General features: G+C 44.2%; 1 pseudogene; it reads left to right on the forward strand.

Annotated features, from left to right (window-relative positions):
• The window catches only part of LOC111956935 (glypican-5-like), a 198,212-nt pseudogene that overhangs the window by 76,460 nt on the left and 102,829 nt on the right, over window positions 1-18,923 (forward strand).

Raw genomic sequence — 18,923 nt, forward strand, 5'->3', positions numbered from 1 at the left:
CGCTGCGCAAAAGTTGCTATCAACAAAAGTACTGAAAAAAAGGTTTGTAAAAAAAAAGGGGTTTCTGATACTTACAAAAAAGCTTAAAAAAAAAAAAAAAAATCTACATTTGCAAAAAAAACTAAAAAAAGTTTTCTCTTTGTCACTATGTGGTATTGTTGAGATTGATGAAGGAAAAAAACGATTTAATCCATTTCAGAATAAGGCTGTAATGTAACAAGATGTGGAAAAATTCAAGGGGTCTGAATACTTTCTGAATGCGCTCTATACTACACTGCCTAAATACTCTGTTTTGTCATTATTTTATTAACGTAAATGTAACCAGGCCCTGATGTCTTCTCCCCCCCTTTCTCCCTCCCCTCCCTCCAGACACCTTCCAGTACCTGCTCTCCTTCTCCCAGGGCCACCTCTCCTCCCTGCTGGAAGACACCTACTCTCCCCTCTCCCGGGAGGCCCTCCCCCATGTCAACGCCCTGTTCTCCTCCCTCTCCCTCTACATCGGTGGACACAACCTCTCCCTCGAAGCTGCCGTGGCCCGTTTCCACGACAACCTCTTCCCGCTCGTCTACGGGCGCCTGGTCAACCCGGGCGTGGGCGTCCATGGTGGCTTGTCCGGCGAGCGGGGCGAGTGTCTCCGCGCCACACGGCAGGACGTCAACCCATTCGGCCATCACCCCGAAACGCTCGCTCAGGAATTGGGGCGCACCCTGGGCGCCGGGCGAGCCTTATCCCTGGCCCTCGCCGAGGGCACCGAAGTCATGAACGCCACCGAACACGTTTCCTTCACCAAAGAGTGTTTACGTGGCTTGACCAAGATGCAGTACTGCTCGCACTGCCGTGGGCTGACGCTGATCAAGCCGTGCGTGGGCTACTGCCTGAACGTGATGCGCGGGTGCTTGGCGAGCGTGGCCGAGCTGGACGGGCCCTGGCGGAGGTATGTGGCGGCTCTGGAGGAACTGACCAATGCTGTGGCCGGACAACACAGCCTGGAACTGGCCCTGCTTGGAGTCAGGGGGCACGTGAATGAGGCCATACTACACGCTCAGCTCCATGGGCCCACGCTGACCGCTACGGTGAGTAGAAGCACACACTCCCTGTGGTGTTAGCTGAGTGGTTTTACGTGAATGAGGCCATCCCACCCGAAGCGAAGCCCTTGAGTTTCTCTCGAGATCACACGAGATAAACATCAGTATTCAACGTTTGTCCAGGTCCCAAGCATCGCGGGTTCAATCCCAGTGCTAGGCACTCGTTTTTATTTTTTCTGTTTTAACTTTATCCCAAAACTTAACCCTAACCTTAAACAGTTGGAATTATTGCCTAAACTTAACTGTCATTTTTTTAATGCTTAACAGTCAAGTTTTTTTTCTGTTTTAACAACCTTAACCCTTACCTACTATCACTTTACCCATAGACGTTTATCCCCCCATGGACAAACGTTGAATAATGAAGTGAGTCCGGGAGATCTTGTTGCTATAACACCATTCATATGTCCAGTCTGTCTCTGGCTGCACCCTCAGGACCAGAACCACCAGACTGGCTTTATGTGGTCTGAATACCACACTGCTCCCACAACCTTTACTGGTAACTTTTACTGTCTGACTACTGGCTTTACTGGGTCTCATATGGAGTTACATTTAGTTATACACTGAACTCTCTGTCTCTCTCCCTTCCTCTTTCTCTTCGTCTCACTGAGTTTCTATGGAGGGTGTTAGCCAACAGCTATAGTCTGTTGTGATGTGGTGTATTGGGAGTCTGGGGTTGCAGTAGGGAGAGACTGTGATTCAGACAGAGCATATGATCCTGTCTGGCTCTGACTTGAACTACAGATATCTTGACTGAACTAGCGGAGAGGAAGGAAACTGGCGGAGAAAAAGAACTGAAGTCCTTGAACTGGACATGCAGGGTAGCCTCTGTCTAAATTGCCCCCAGAGAGAGTGAAGTGGGTGAGTTGCCAGGTTTAGAGGCAGGGTCCGTCCAAGTATGCAGACCCAGAACCTGGGGTCTGGCTGCCTGCTTGGTATTCATGAGGCAACACATGCATGCACTCACACACACACACAGCCCAGCTAAGGGACAAATTGTTTCTGGCAAAGTGGCATGCCCCAATGGGACAATGACTTTGGGTCCTCGGCTCTATACACACGCACAAGATACACACGCATACTGTATATGCACATGTACACACACACACAAACACACACATACACACACAGTGGACACACAGACACAATCACTCACCCCTCTCACACACACTATGTCCCCCCCACACTCCTACGTACAGTGGGGACCCGGGGCGAGTGGAACTGTAAGGGTAGCACAAAGCGCTGGACTGTATAAAGGACTGTCCCATGTCTTTATAGAACACAACGATAAAGACCCAAACCACACGACTACCATGCCGGGTCACTTTCATCTGATCACCTGTTTAACCCCCCCCTCCCCTCCCCCTCCCACTCTCAATATCACCCCCATCTCTCTATCCCTTCTTTTAAAACAATCCTCTGTACCTCTATTCATTTTGCAGTTGAAAAAGCAAAACATTAGAACGTTTATACAGGGGTTTCTGGAAGATTCACTCTGGTTTTTCTTTTCCCTCACATATCTTTCTTGATTCATTCGTACTGCAGACTGACTGTAGACTGGACTGTAATATGTGTACTGTAAATGTACTATAGACTTGTACTGTAGACTGTACTGTAGAACTGGACTGTAGACTGGACTGTAAATGTGTACTTGTAAATGTTAAGTATACTATAGACTGTAGTGTAACTGTACTGTAGACTGTACTGTAGACTATACTGTAGACGTGTACTGTAGACTTGTACTGTAGACTGTTACTGTAAATGTGTACTATAGACTGGACTGTAGACGTATACTGTAACGGTACTGCTAGACTGCGTAGTGACTGTACTGTAAATGTGTACTATAGACTGTACTGTAGACTGTACTTGAGACTGTACTTTAGACTACTGCAGACGTGTACTGTAGGCGGGTACTGTAGACTGTACTGTAGACTGTACTATAGACTGTACTGTAGACTGTACTGTAGACTGGCCTGTAGACTAGACTGTACTGTAGAGCTGGACGGTGTATAGACTGGACGTGTAGACTGAACTGTAGACATGTACTGTAGACGTGTACTGTAAGACTGCATGGACTGTAAGTACGTGTACTATAGGACTGTACTATAGACTATACTGTAGAACTGTACTGTAGACGTGTATTGTAGACTATACTGTAGACTACTGCAGACGTGGTACCGTCAGACGGTACGTAGACGTACTGTAGACTGTACTGTAACTATACTGTCTAGACTGTACTGTAGACTGTACTGGTAGACTAATAGCAATGTAGACTGTACTGTAGACTATACTGTAGATGTGTACCGTAGACGTGGTACTGTCTACTTTGTAAGACTGTACTGTAGACTATACTGTCCAAATGTGCTGTAAAACGGTACCGTATGAGACTATACTGTAGACCTGTACTGTAGACTATCGTGTAGACATGTACCGTAGATGTGTACTGTAGACTGTACTATAGACTGTACTGTCACGTACCAGGTAGCTATGTCTCTGGATTTCTGCCGACTCGTGTATTATGAGATTGTTATTAAATTAATTATTGTGATGTGTGGTTTTACACTGGAAGTTATCCCAAACGGTTTAGTAGTTGACTCACACACCACGGGCTCTCTCTCTGTCTCTCTCTGCTTTTCTCTCTCTAATCTCTCTTCTCTCTCCTCTCGTCTCTCTCTGTCTTACCTGCTGTCTCTTCTCCCTCTCTGTTCTCTCTCTCTGCTCTTGCTCTCTCCTCTTCCTCTCTGCTCTCTCACTCTCTCTTCTCCTCTCTACTCTCTGCTCTCTCTCCAGAGGTCTCCTCTCTCTCTCTAACGTCTCTCATTCTCATCTCCACCTGATCCGTGGAAGTGGGAAGTGACAGACTTCTTCTCATCTGTAGTACTTGATAAGGTCTGTTCATAAACTCTTCTCACTCTCTGTTCTCTCCGCTCTCTCTCTGCCCTCTCACTCTCCTCTTTCGTCCCTGCTCTCTGCCTCTCTGCCTATCTCTTCTCCCCGTACTTCTCTCTCCTCTGTCTCGTGTTTCTTCATTTATTGGTTAACAGAAGGCGCGTCGTAATCTGCCATACGTGAACATCAGTAGTCATCGATCATCTGAGCATCCGTCTGCCTTCCTGCTTCCGTGTCTTCCCTCCTTCGTCTCTCTCCAGTTCTCTGTCGTGCTCTCTCTCTACTCTCATCTCCTCCTACTCTGCTTAGTCGGTCTTCCTCGTGCATCCATCTCGTGAATATTCAATCTCTCTTCTTTCTCTCTCTGCTCTCTCTTCTCCCCCCTACAAGACCACCTCTACTCTCTACTTACTTCTCTTTCTTTGCATACTGACGCGTTCACGTTCCAGTACTTACGGGTATGCATCTGCCGCTGTACATTCTACAAATTCCTTAATCGGTCACTTACTCGTGTTACCTCGCTACATCCAGATCAGCCTATAGCGGCGATCGTCGTTCTATAACGAAAAATACTGTGTGTCTGGCTCACAGTCTGTTTCTGAGTCGTCTTCCGGGGTGCCTTCTTCTTACGAACATCTCTATATTCATCTCCTGCTCTCGATCATGCGAGTAGATGCTAGAATCGGTCTCTTACCTTCTGCTACTCCTGCTCATACATGCGTGCTCCTAACACACCTCCCCCTCTCTCTCTCTTTCTCTTCTCTCTGCTCTCCTCTCTACTCTCTTCTCTCGTCTCTCAATCTCCTCTCTCTCTCTCCTCTCTCTCTTCCTCTCTTCTCTCTGGAAACTGTCTCTGCTTCTTCTCTCTCTCCCCTCTCTGGCAAATTTCAGAATTGCAATTTGCTTATTGAAATGGGACACATTGACCGTAAGCAATAATAAACACGACTACCAGATTGTTTATCAATTATTGCCAATGAGCCTGTTAACTTCTGTAATGATATATTACAATGATGAAGTGAATAATAAAGAAATCAAAATTATAAGGCATAATAGATGGAAGCACTGTATAAATCGATGTGAGACGAACAAATAACCACGATAATGGTGCAAAAAATGAAGCTCATACTTGAACAGAGGAATAACAATCAAACATACTGAAGTAGATGGACATAAAGATGTAGGTTGATTTGGTCTCGTCGAGGACCACCTGTCCCTGCAGTCTTATGGCAAGCATTGCAGATTGGCTAGTCGCCGCCAACGGCGCGCAGCACGCTCTCTGCGGGCCTACCTCCCCAATCAGGTGAGGCCAGTGGTGTGCGAATCAATAGGAACATTGCACTGACTCGCTCCTCATCAGTGAGCGTGGTGCAGACAGCTCTTGGTATGGTGGAAGAACTCCGAGGTATGTAATCAAGAGCGAAGTTGGTCAAAACTTCTGGTTCTGAGTATAAGAAGAAGAAAAGATGACACTCTCTCTCCTTGAAACGTAATGTTTGATATTTTTCACATTTTTGTCATTGAACTGCGAGTCATTCCGTGCTCAGGTCTTGCTGTTGAGATTAGCAGATGGTGTGAATATATTTCTGCACCAAGTGCCATTTCCTCTTGCAAATAAACAGGGAGTCACCTGTTTTCCTGTGGTTGAATCCTACCCTTAACCGTCTCTGATCTGTGCTGAACTATCTCTCTCTTCTCATCTCTGACTTGGCTTGTCTCGGTACTGGTGCTCAGGATTGAGGAAAAGAGGGAAAGAGTAATAGAAACAAGTTTCTCTCTACTCTGCGTGTTCCTCTGTCTCTTCTTCGTCTCACCCCTCTCTCTCATGCGACATCTGCTCATCAGTAGCAGTCTACAAAAACCTGAATGCTCATCTCTACTCTACTCTCTGTAGCGATCTACTGTAACTAGTGAGGACCCGATGGGCCGCATCTACATCTCTGCGCGATGATCTCTGTACTCTTCTCATGCTCCATCTCTCTGCCCTGCTCCCGCTCTCGTGTTCTCTCCTCTGTTGCTCTCTACCCCTCTCTCCCGCGTGCTATCTGATTCTCTACTCTGCTCTCTCCCCTCTCTCCTCAATACTCTCTCCTCTCTCCATCCTTCTTGTATCTCAATCCGTGTCTCATCTCTCCCCTCCTGTTACGCGGTGGGATTTTGTTTTTTTTTTTACTACATTCCCTCTCTTATGAGACTGGGGGAGATGAGGAAGTGACCCTTCTGGTCTCCCACAAGGAGTACGCTAACTATCACCCCCCATCCACCTTAATTGAAATTCTCTCCAAAAGATATGGACAAGACAGGCATCCTAGTCCTCCCCCCCATCCACTCACACAGCCCCACACTTATTTTAGGACTATACAGGATGACCCCCCTAGCATAGTGAATAGAATCCCTTCTCCTAGGCCCAACTGGCCATTGATTTTCCATTAGCTTCAGAGATCCCAGCAGTTTAAGATTATTAGAACATTCCCCATAAAAAAAGGCAGTAAATAAGGACAAGAACAGAGGCTAAGCATAATCGTAAATTGAGGGTGGCGGCGAACAAGGTTAAGAACCCCCACCGCCTTCCATACGTGGCTGGTAGATCTTCATAACACCCCCAAGGTAGGTTAGCTCGTGCATTGCGCTTCTGCCAGAGTGTTAAGCACAAACAGTCTCACAGAAAACTGAAATTTCAGAGTGACATAGATAAAAAAAATAAGTAATAATAGTGTGTGATGTGTGTGAATTTATAATGAGAAGTGGGCTTGGATAAGAAAAGACCTGGCTAATGTGTAGTCCTTAGAGTGCTGTGGTGCTCAATTTCTTGTTGTCTCTTCACATCAATCGTATGCTGCAAGCGTGTGCGCGGTGTCCGTTGAGGCTGCTGCTGTAACCTGCGTCGTTGTCTGAAGGCGTCGGCACTGAGCCGAACATACGTCTGTGTGCTGTGTGTTGTGTGTGTGGTGTGTGTTTTCGGAACTGCGTGTGGAAGGGGTGTTGTGGGAGTGGTGTTGGTATGGGCGAGGTGATGAGGTGCAGAGTGTGGGGTTGACCCTTGTGGTGAGTAGGGGGGTAAATGCTTCGATAGTATTTTGATGGGTATGTAGGTGTAAAGGTACATTTACGAATTGTGCGCTCCTAGGACTGTATTAGTGGTTCTGTGAATAGGTCAGGTCTCTGGCCGGTGTTTTTCACTTCTAGTGGTCTTGCAGATGAGGTATGGTTGGATGTGTGATGGTGGGAGCGGTATAAGGCGTGGGTATCCGGCTTAGGAGTACTTGTGATCGTGTAAGGACAACCGCGCTCGATGACATGTTTTTCACGCGTGAGTGTGGCGAGGGTGATGTCGAGTATCGCCCCGGTAGAGTGCGGGTCAACACTGAATATTTGGTGCGATAACTCGAGTGAAAGATAGCTGTAAGAATAGCTCTGATTAGACGATGAGTGTAGACTCCTTCGGGACACAGGAACATTCCTCCTGCCCCATTAGACCCTCTTCCTCCCCCCGCCCGCACTCCTCGTCGGTCTTCTTTCGCACGGGATCTTCATAATAAGTGACTGGATGTTAGCTTAGCGGTATCTACCGGACTGAGCAACACAGCATTCTCTCACCACACACACATACACACACCAGCCACTACCGACACACACAGCACACACACACACACACACACACACACACCACACACCACCATGGAAACACAAGTGTAATTGTCAACCATCATGGCTGCACTATTACTTTATATGTCCAAGTAACCAATGACTGGTTGATTCGCTAGAGGGAATTTCACAATTCGTATAATTTTCACAAATGCATTAATTTCTCAGATGCTGTTTTTAATGTCATAGAGGCACTATGATACGGCTATAGTCATTTCCCCCCTTGATATCAAGGTGAAAGCGGGGCCCTTAAAAAGGATTGTACGCTGTACTCAGGTTGAAATAGCAGACAACAGCTACTGGGAGAGTAGATCCCAACCTGTCCTATCCCCAAGTCACCTCCTTGTCATTACATGACCCTTTCTCTTCATTTCCCTCTGTCCTCTCCACGCCCTGTGGCTTCACCTGGTGCCCACTAGACTGCCAACATACAATCCCCACTGTCCTCAAAAAGGCGCCAACTGAACAACCGTTAGTGTGCTTCTGGCATTGTTTTAATGTTTATAGCATTGTTTTAATGTTTATGTGTTATATTTTCTTTAGTATTGCAGTTCATTGCATTAAGGAATTTGAGTGCAGTGGGGTGCATCCATTGTGACTCAAATATGATTGGGTGTTTGGTGACTGTTCACTTCCTCTTTCTGATTGTGTGTGAGCCTCAGATACCGGATCACACCAGCCGCGATGATGGACTCAATTGACCTCCCTCTCCCCTCTCTCTATCGCTCACTCATGCTCACTTCCCCCCTCACTCTCTCTCGGTCTCTCTCTGTCTCTCTCTTCTCTCCGTCTTCTGTCTCTCTCTCTCTTGGTCTCTCTCTCTCTGCTGCCTCTGTCTTCTCTCTCTCTCTCTCTCTCCTCTCTCTCTCTCTCTCTCTCTCTCTCTCTCTCTTCTCTCTCCTCTTCTCTCTCTCTCTCTCTCTCTCTTCTCTCTCTTCTTCTCTCTCTCTCTCTCTCTCTTCTCTCTTGTCTCTGTCTCTCTCCTTGCTCTCGGTTGTTCTCTCTCTCGTCTGTCTCGTGCTCTGTCTCTCTCTCGTCTCGGTCTCTGTCTCTCTCCTCGCGCGTCGTCTGGGCTCTCTATCATTAAGTGCATCCCATCCTCTGACAACCTCTGCCACGTGTATAGTTTAGGCCAAATGTGTTTACAGTCGTGGGATTGGATGACAATCCACGCAACAACAAACTCCAAAGCAACATCCGTATTTATAAAAATAAATAAAAATAAACGAGCATTTTGAAATCAAATGTGAATAATTGAATGATTACAGGATTACAGCGGAGAAAAACAGCGTCCCTTCAAGTTGTGACAAAGTTAGAGCTAGAGACTAAGACAGTTAAAGTTAGAGACTAAGACAGTCCACTGTAGTATATGAGGGGCTGGATCTGTCTTAGTCTCTCTCTCTGTTTAATTAGCCCTGACATCACTTGGTATGCAATAAGAAGAGAGACAGGGATAGATATAGAACGGGAGCGGAGGAAGTGGAGAGAGAGACATGGACAGATGTAGAAAGTGAGAGACAGTGAACGAGAGGAGGAAGAAGAGCGGGAGAGAAGTCAAGAGTGTTGGTTGTGGAAAGAGAGGGATGGGGAAAGCTGGTAAAGATGGAACAGAAAGCTGTCTCCTAGGAGAAGTGTGGGGAGACATCCAGGCCACAGGCTGAATGGAGGAAACCCCAAGGGGTCATTTGGGTTTGCGGGCTGTACTCTACATGTACCATTCTTAGTCTATCATGGCCTCTTTCTTTCGGGTAAATCACATTTGGGAGCATATCAGACATTATTTTCTCCTTCCCTTCCATGTCATACACTTCAGTCTGATGATATACATGTTGTGTCACTGGCCTACACACAATAACCCATCAAGTCAAAGTGGAATTATGTAAAAAAAAAAAAAATGCAGTACATCAGTATATATTGTAGAAGGCTCAAGGGTGTGGGGTTTCCACGTCACCAAGTTCAATAACCGAACACGCACAAGGAGCACAACTACAATGCAAATGAGGAATTTATTTGTGATATTTGCAACGGGTAATTCTCCCGCTTCTTACCCTCTTTGTGCAGCCCGCGTCCTCTCTTATCCTCAATGGGTTAATGATCCACCGGCTTGCCTCGTTGTGGCAGGAAGTCCATATAAGACTCTGGGGGTGGATCCAGCGAGCTGCAAGATATCTCCCTTCAATCACCACTCCCCTCACCTCTCTCTGCCATCTGCCACAATATTAATAAAACATTTAAAGCGCAAATGTTTTGAGTCAATAAGTATAGTGGTGTACACTGTGGACGTGTCATAATACCCATAAAACCTAGCGGTCATACACAGGGAAAGGGTTCCAATCGTTTTTCCACCATTCAGTTTTCCCACGGGGGATTTAAGAAACACTTACAATAAGAGCTGTGTTTTGTGTATTCTTACCCTGGTGTAACGTTTTAATAACCGTGTACATCTTTCTAGGACAAGGTGACTTTTATCAATATATTTAGCTCCATTTACTCTCAGATTAAAAAAAGAAATGCTAATTAGCATCAAAGTAGACTACAAATCCCTGCAAGCCCCTGCATGTCATCTTTAGCTGACACCTTTGCTAACAGGTATTGTGTACATTTAAAACTTGACCAAGAGCGTTAACAGAATTTTCAATTTAAGGTAATGTTGACAATTTATTCAATACTAAATTTAGGTAACATTAGATAGTTAATCCAGAGATTCTTACCTTTTTCTCAATTTGGCAGTCTCATTCAGAACATCAYGGCATTTGTAGTTCTGTATGATAGCTACATTAGCAGCTAATTAGAATTTCATTTTTGTGGAGTAAATACAGGCAAATATATTGATATATTTGATATATCCAGATTCAACCACAAAGAACAGGGAGGTTTTCCAATACCTCGCAAAAGAAGGGCACCTATTGGTAAAAAAAGCAGACATTGAATATCCCTTTGAGAGTGGTGAAGTCATTAATTACACGTTGGATGGTATATCAATACCCCAATTACTACAAAGATACAGGCATCCTTCCTAACTCAGTTGCCGGAGAGGGAAAAAAACGCTCAGGGATTTCACCATGAGGCCAATGGTGACTTTAAAACAGTAAAAGAGTTGAATGGCTGTGAGAGGAGATAACTGAGGATGGATCAACAACATTGTAGYTACTCCACAATACTAACCTAAATGAGTAAAAAGAATGAAGCCTGTATAGAATAAAAATATTCCAAAACATGCATCCTTTTTGCAATAAGGCACTAAAGTAAAATTGGCAAAAATGTGGCAAAGAAAATAACTTTATGTCCTGAATACAAATCGCTATGTTTGGGGCAAATCCTACACAACACATCACTGAGTACCACACTTCATATTTTCAAGCATGGTGGAGGCTGCATTATGTTATGGGTATGCTTGTCATCGGCATGGAGTAGGGAGTTTAGGATAAAAAGAAACGGAATGGAGCTAAGAGGCAAAATCCTAGAGAAAACCTTGTTCAGTCTGCTTTCCAGAAGACACTGGGAGCCAAATTCACCTTTCAACAGGACAATAACCTAAATACAAGGCCAAATCTACGCTGGAGTTGTTTACAAAGAAGACATTGCATGTTCCTGAGTGGCCTAGTTACAGTTTTGACTTAAATCGGCTTGAAAATATATGGCAAGAATTGAAAATGGCTGTCTAGCAATGATCAACAACTAGCTTGACAGAGCTTGAAGAATTGTAATAATGCGCAAATATTGTACAATCGAGGCATGCAAAGCTCTTAGAGACTTACCCAGAAAGATTCACAACTTTTATTGCTGCCAAAGGTGATTCTAACATGTATTGACTCAGGGATGTCAATCAATATGCAACAATTTCTATAAACATGTTTTCACTCTGTCATTATGGGGTATTATATGTAGATGGGTGAGAGAAAATACAATATATTTAATACATTTTGAATTCAGGTTGTAACACAACAAAATCTAGAACAAATCAAGGGGTGTGATGACCTCATCAATGGCCTGTAAGAGGGAATGGCAATCATACCTCTTCCACCTGTATTGTAATCGCGTATTATATTTAACAGTATTGTATTGTACTTATGCATCGAAGTGGTCCTGTACATGGCTCAGTTCATAAGAGCATGGTGTTAGCAACAACAGAGTTGTGGGTTCGATTACCACTGCGGTCACATACCAAAATGTGTGGACTGTTGGCACTTTGTATAAAATTGTCTGCTACGTAAATGGCATATATTTTGGTATTACAATACTGTATTGGCCAATGCAGTTTTAGTGTGAACCCACCCCCATCAAAAACACCCCAGCAACTTAATTTTGGATGTTTACTGCATAGGGATATATTTCCTTCTTGTTTTGGACTTTCTGGAGTATCGTATTTGTATTGTATTGATATTGTATTACTGCACTGTAGGAGCTAGAAACACAAGAGTTTCACTGCACGTTCTGTGACATCTGTGTACGTGACCAATAAACATTGATTTGTTACATACAGTACATTTCTGTGCTTGTCAATATCAGATTTTTTTTAAACATACTGTTAAGTGAAATAATAATAGTCATCATCATAGTAGTACATTCGAGTGTATATTATAAGTTTTATGTGTCTACTTTACAGACATACAAATCTGAGGGGGCACGTACCCCTGTGCCCCCTAAGTGTTACCAGTCTGGAGTTTAGAAAATTCACCACATACTTGTGAAAATAGTCCCAAAGAGATTACATATTTTTTACTGGTTGTTAAAATAACTAAATTGAGAAGATATCATTATGTTATGTTTCGTGATGAGAAACCAATGTACTCATTATATTTCACAGTAAACATATATTTTGGGTCAATGCGCAATGAAAGATTTTGAATGGAAGACTGGCTGGGTTACAAGTGTTACCAGTTTGGAGTTTTGTACAAAAAGTTTTGAAAATTCATCACATACTTGTGAAAATAGTACCATAGCGATTAAAATTGCATTGCCACTGAACTGAATGTATTCCAAATACATAGGAGGAAAAAGGATTCTACTTGGTAAATAGAAATATTGTGTGTGTGTGTGTATGACCTCACCAAGGGGACTAGTACTTAACATCGACGGGGCTGTAGTGGTGCGGGTCAAGAGTTTCAAGTGTCCACATCACCAACGAACTATCATGGTCCAAACACACCAAGACAGTCATGAAGAGGGCATGACAAATCCTTTTCCCCCTCAGGAGACTGAAAAGATTTGGCATGGGTCCCCAGATCCTCAAAAAGTTATACAGCTGCACCATCGAGAGCATCCTGACCAGTTGCATCACCGCCTTGAATGGCGACTGCTTGACATCTGACCATGAGGCGCTACAGAGGCTAGTGCGTACGGCCCAGTACGTCACTGAGGCCAAGCTTCCTGCCATCCAGGACCTATATAATAGGCGGTGTCAAAGGAAAGCCCATAAAATTGACAGAGACTCCAGTCACCCAAGTCATAGACTGTTCTCTCTGTTACCGCACGGCAAGCGGTACCGGAACGCCAAGTATAGGACCAAAAGGCTCCTTAACAGCTTCCACCCCCAAGCCATTAGACTACTGAACAATTATTCAAATGGCCATCGAACTATTTACATTGAACATTGAACCCCCCCCCAGCCTGTCCATCCATCCGTCCATTTGTTTTGTACACTGCTGCTACTCGCTGTTAATTATCAATGCATTGTCACTTCACCCCCACCTACATGTACAAATTACCTCGACTAACCTGTACCCCCGCACACTGACTCGGTACCGGTACCCCCTGTATATATCCTCGTTATTGTTATGTTATTGTGTTACTTTTTACCTACAGTGGGTGTATTTTTTACTTTAGTTTATGTGGTAAATATTTTCTTAACTCTCCTCGAACTGCACTGTTGGTTAAGGGCTTGTAAGTAAGCATTTCATGGTGAGGTCTACTACACTGTTGTATTCGACGCCTGTGACAAATAAAGTTTGATTTGATTTGGACACCATGCATATCGGGCGGCAGGTAGCCAAGTGGTTAGAGCTTTGGGCCAGTAACTGAAAGGTTGCAAGATCGAATCCCTGAGCTGACATGGTAAAACAAGGCAGTTAACCCACTGTTTCTAGGTTGTCATTGATAATAAGAGTTTGTTCTTAACTAACTTTCCTAGTAAAATAATCCCACCATCCGTTCTGTGGGCCACAGGGAGACAGCATTTACAGTAGTCCGTCACACACGTGTCTTGGGGGCTCTTTCCCTCTGTTCTTTCTGGAGACGGTAGGAGTTATGTGAGATGAGTACTTTCAGGTGGTACATTTACTGGCAAAGAAACGCTTGGTTTTCATTTGAGTTTGCGTCCAGTTTATTCTTTCAGCAGCATTTGAGGTATGTATGTGGGTATGTATGTGGTTATACCACATTGGTTTGACCTGTAAATGAGTCATGATGCAAGTGTGTTCTGTTATTCTGTGCAAGATGGATTATTGTTAAAAAGGTAATTAGCAAATGGTTTTATCCAATGTGAAATACAGTAAGCACATATTCAGTATGTGACTTTAATGGGGAATAACCCCACAACCCTGATATTAGCAACAAATGGTCCAACCAACTGAGCTATTGGATGCAGGAAAACTTTCCCTTTGAACCAGCAACCTAAGGATTGCGGTTGTATAAGCTACAGTCCTCCGCTCTAGACAGGTGAGGAACATAGCTCAGAGGTGTATGTGAAAGAGTATGTTCCTGTGTCCCAATCAAAAGTAGATGGCTGTAATTCCTACCATGAAGCCTTGAAAACATCTACCAAAGCTTGAGGATAAGGTTCTCTCCTTCGAGACCGATTTCAGCTTTTTCACCTACAGTCCTCTGCTCTACCCACTGAGCAATCAAAGGGGTGTTTGTGTGACTGTGTTTACAATCAGCATTATTGACTGTGAGCATTGAGTTGTGAGTGGCATGTGGACTTTGGCAGAGCTGGCACAGATGGGTGTTCTCATGGTTGAACACACTGGCAGTGTATGCATGGATACGGTGTGTGTGTGTATCCGTGCATGAGTGTGACATCTTTCCAGAATGCAAAACAGCCGTAGACAATAGGGGGCCAAACTGTCCTGAGAGCAGTGCATTTGGGGTTGAGAGGGGGCTGCACAGTGATTCCTGCAATAAGACCATCAAAAAGTCAGCCAAAAGCTGGAGGAAAAGGTTTCCTCCTTTGAGACGGATTTGAATCAGCAACCTAAGGATCTCTGTTTTCCCACATTCAGTTCTCCACTCTAACAACTGAGCTATCAAAGGGGTGATGGTGGGGGTAGTCAAAAATGTGAGCTGTGAGTGGACAATAGGGGGCAATCACTAGTGGACAATGGAGCCAAACTGTCCAGACATCCCCACCCAAAACTGAACAATGGATTACAGTTTCCCCTGGTCCATAGACTACTTTCAGGGTGAGGAACCATCTAGCATCATGTTGTGAAATACATTACGTCCCCTTCAATATGCTCTGGTCGGTCAGGTTGAAATTGTACATATAATTCAAATGAACAAGATCCAGAAAAAGGTTTTCCCCTTAGAGACAGATTTGAACCAGTGACCTAAGGAACTCGGCTTTTGTAACTACAGTTCGCCGCTCTACCAATTGAGCTATCGAAGGGGTGATTGTGAGTTAGTCAACAGAAAAAATGAAAGCGTCAACAGTATTATGTGTGCGTTGGGAGTGAACCATTGGCAGTAGACTATAGGGGCCCAAACACCCCCCACCCCTTCACCGAATGCAGTGTGTTGGGGTTGAAAGGGGGCTAGAGTTTAGATTTTTGGCCTGATCCCAGCGGGACCTGTCAGCCCAATGGGGCTGAACATCCTTGGGCTATGGGCCAGTCAGGCTTCAATTTTCAGGCCCAATCAAAACTCTACACATGATCCAAAAAAGAGCCATTGGACGCAGGAAAAAGTCTCCTCCCTGGCTCAGATGTGCTGCTGAAGGATGATGTTGCTGTGTGTCCAATTCAAAGATGGCTGGATGCGATTAATGCAGTGAAGCCATGGAAAAAGTCTCCTCCTTCAAACCAGCAACATAAAGATCCCTGCTCTTGCGCCTACAGTCCTCCGCTCTATCAACTGAGCAATTGAAAGGGTGTTTGTGACTGTGCATTTAGAGTTAGCAGTATTATAGAACGGGGTTTCCCAAACTTGGTCCTGCCCCCCTGTGTGCACGTTTTGGTTTCAGAAATCCTCCGCTCTACCAACTGAGCTATCAAAAGTTTGATACATCAGGGGCAAAACCTACAGGTTAGGTAGAGGCAAGGATCAGAGGTGGCTGTGTATTGGCCGTTGCGTCCAGTGTAACAATTGCCATTGAAAGTCTACCAAAAGTAAAAACATTTCCTCCTTCAAGACAGATTTGAAGCGATCTAAGGATCTCTGCTATTGCGCCTACAGTCCTCTGCTCTACCAACTGAGCTTTCAAAGGGGTAGCTGGGCTTGAGTGACTGTGTGTTTAAGGTCAGCAGTATCATCTGAGCTCTATTGTAAAGCTCTTTAAAAGCTGTGAGTGGCCTATGCACTGGTGCACCATTCCCATGGTTTCACACACACTGGCAGAGGATGTGTGTGCAAGCACACACATGGAGCGTTAACTCTGTTCAAAATGTGATAAGTGTGATAAGAGGCGCCGACAGAGATGGTCGCCTTAGGTCCTTAGGAAACTATGCAGTAATTCATTTTTTAATGTATTATTTCTTACATTGTTAGCCCAGAAAATCTCAAGTGTTGAGAGAACTACTGGATATATCAAGAACTACTGGATATAAAAGCGACGTCACCTCACCAACAGTACGACCAGGAATACGACTTTCCTGAAGCGGATCCTTTGTTTGGACCTCCACCCTGGACATGGGATTTAATCCCAGAGGCCGACCCAAAACAACGCGGTCGCCGCAGGAGAGGCAGACGGAGCGGCCTACTGGTCAGACTTAGAAGGCGAGCACACAATCCACCGCTTCCGAGCATATTACTCGCCAATGTTTTCTTCACGCATCGCGCCGACAGAAACAAACATCTCTCTGGTAAGAAGAAGGGCGGGGGTGTATGCCTTATGATTAACGACTCATGGTGTAATCATAACAACATACAGGAACTCAAGTCCTTTTGTTCATCTGACCTAGAATTCCTTACAATCAAATGCCGACAGCATTATCTACCAAGAGAATTCTCTTCGATTATAGTCACAGCCGTGTATATCCCCCCAAGCAGAAACCTCGACGGCACTGAAAGAACTTCACTGGACACTATGTAAACTGGAAACCATATATCCTGAGTAGAGGTCGATCGATTAATCGGAATGGCCGATTTCAAGTTTTCATAACAATCGGAAATCGGTATTTTTGGGCGCCGAACTTTTTATTTTATTTGATTTTTTTACACCTTTTATTTAATCTTTATTTAACTAGGCAAGTCAGTTAAGAACACATTCTTATTTTCAATGACGGCCTAGGATCGCCTCGGCAGAAGATTTTTAACCTTGTCAGCTCGGGGGATCCAATCTTGCAACCTTACAGTTAACTAGTCCAATGCTCTAACACCTGATTACATTGCACTCCACGAGGAGCCTGCCTGTTACGCGAATGCAGTAAGCTAAGGTAAGTTGCTAGCTAGCATTGAACTTATCTTATAAAAAACAATCAATCAATGACTGTCATTGCTCCAATGTGTACTTAACCATAAACATCAATGCCTTTCTTAAAATCAATACACAAGTATATATGTTTAAACCTGCATATTTAGCTAAAAGAAATCCAGGTTAGCAGGCAATATTAACCAGGTGAAATTGTGTCATTTCTCTTGCGTTCATTGCACGCAGAGTCAGGGTATATGCAACAGTTTGGGCTGCCTGGCTCTTTGCGAACTAATTTGCCAGAATTTTACGTAATTATGACATAACATTGAAGGTTGTGCAATGTAACAGGAATATTTAGACTCATGGATGCCACCCGTTAGATAAAATACGGAACTGAATAAACGTTTTGTTTTCGAGGTGATAGTTTCCGGATTAGTCAAAGGTATATGGTTTAGAGAGAAATAGTCGACGCGTTATAATTCCTGTAATAACTTGCGGCTGAACTTGAAAGGGGTTCCTTCGTTATTTTACCGTTCATGACTTCCATAGAGAAGGTCTTGATCTACTTCAAATAAGGTCTGTGTTTCGCGGAGGAGCAGACTGACAGGGGACCATGCAGACAAGCTCTGCTTTCTGCACAACCTAAAACTTCTTAACTGGGAATATTGAAGACCCATGAAAGCTGGTGATTCGTTTTAACATATGTTCTCATGTTATTTGAGACTACATTTATTTTATTTATGTATTATATTAAGTTAAAATAAAAGTGTTCATTGTTCATTCAGTATTGTTGCAATTGTCATTATTACAAAATTGTGTGTTATTACAAAATTATTACAAAATGATATATATGTATAAATACATATTTTTAATTTTATTTTTTTAATCGCCGATTAATCGGTATCGGCTTTTTTTGTCCTCCAATAATCGGTATCGGTATCGGCGTTGAAAAATCATAATCGGTCGACCTCTAATCCTGAGGCTGCATTTATTGTAGCTGGGGATTTTAACAAAGCTAATCTGAGAACAAGGCTTCCTAAATTCTATCAGCATATCGAATGTGCGACACGAGCCGGTAGCATTCTGGACCATTGCTACTCTAACTTCCGCCCTGCATACAAAGCCCTCCCTCCCCCGCCCTCCCCCACCCTCCCTTCAGCAAATCTGACCATGAGTCAATTTTGTTGCTCCCAGCATATAGACAGAAACTAAAACAGGAAACGCCCATGCTCAGGTCAATCCAACGCTGGTCTGACCAATTGGATTCCACGCTTCAAGATTGCTTTGATTACGTGGACTGGAATATGTTCCGGGTAGCCTCAGACAACAACATTGACGTGTACGCTGACTTGGTGAGCGATGACTTGTGACCATTATAACCTTCCCTAACCAGAAACCGTGTATTGATGGCAGCATTCGCGCAAAACTGAAAGTGCGAACCACCTCTTTTAATCATGGCAAGGTGACCGGAAACATGACGAAATACAAACAGTGTAGCTATTCCCTCCGCAAGGCAGTCAAACAAGCAAAGCGTCAGTATAGCGAAAAAGTAGGGTCGCAATTCAATTACTCAAAACACGAGACATATGTGGCAGAGTCTACAGTCAATCACGGATTACAAAAAGAAAACCAGCCCCATTGCGGACATTGACGTCTTGCTCCCAGACAAATTAAACAACTTCTTTGCTCGCTATGAAGACAATACAGTGCCACTGACACGGCCCGCTACCAAAGCCTGT

This window comes from Salvelinus sp. IW2-2015, linkage group LG32, assembly GCF_002910315.2.
Source record: "Salvelinus sp. IW2-2015 linkage group LG32, ASM291031v2, whole genome shotgun sequence".
Classification (NCBI taxonomy): domain Eukaryota; kingdom Metazoa; phylum Chordata; class Actinopteri; order Salmoniformes; family Salmonidae; genus Salvelinus; species Salvelinus sp. IW2-2015.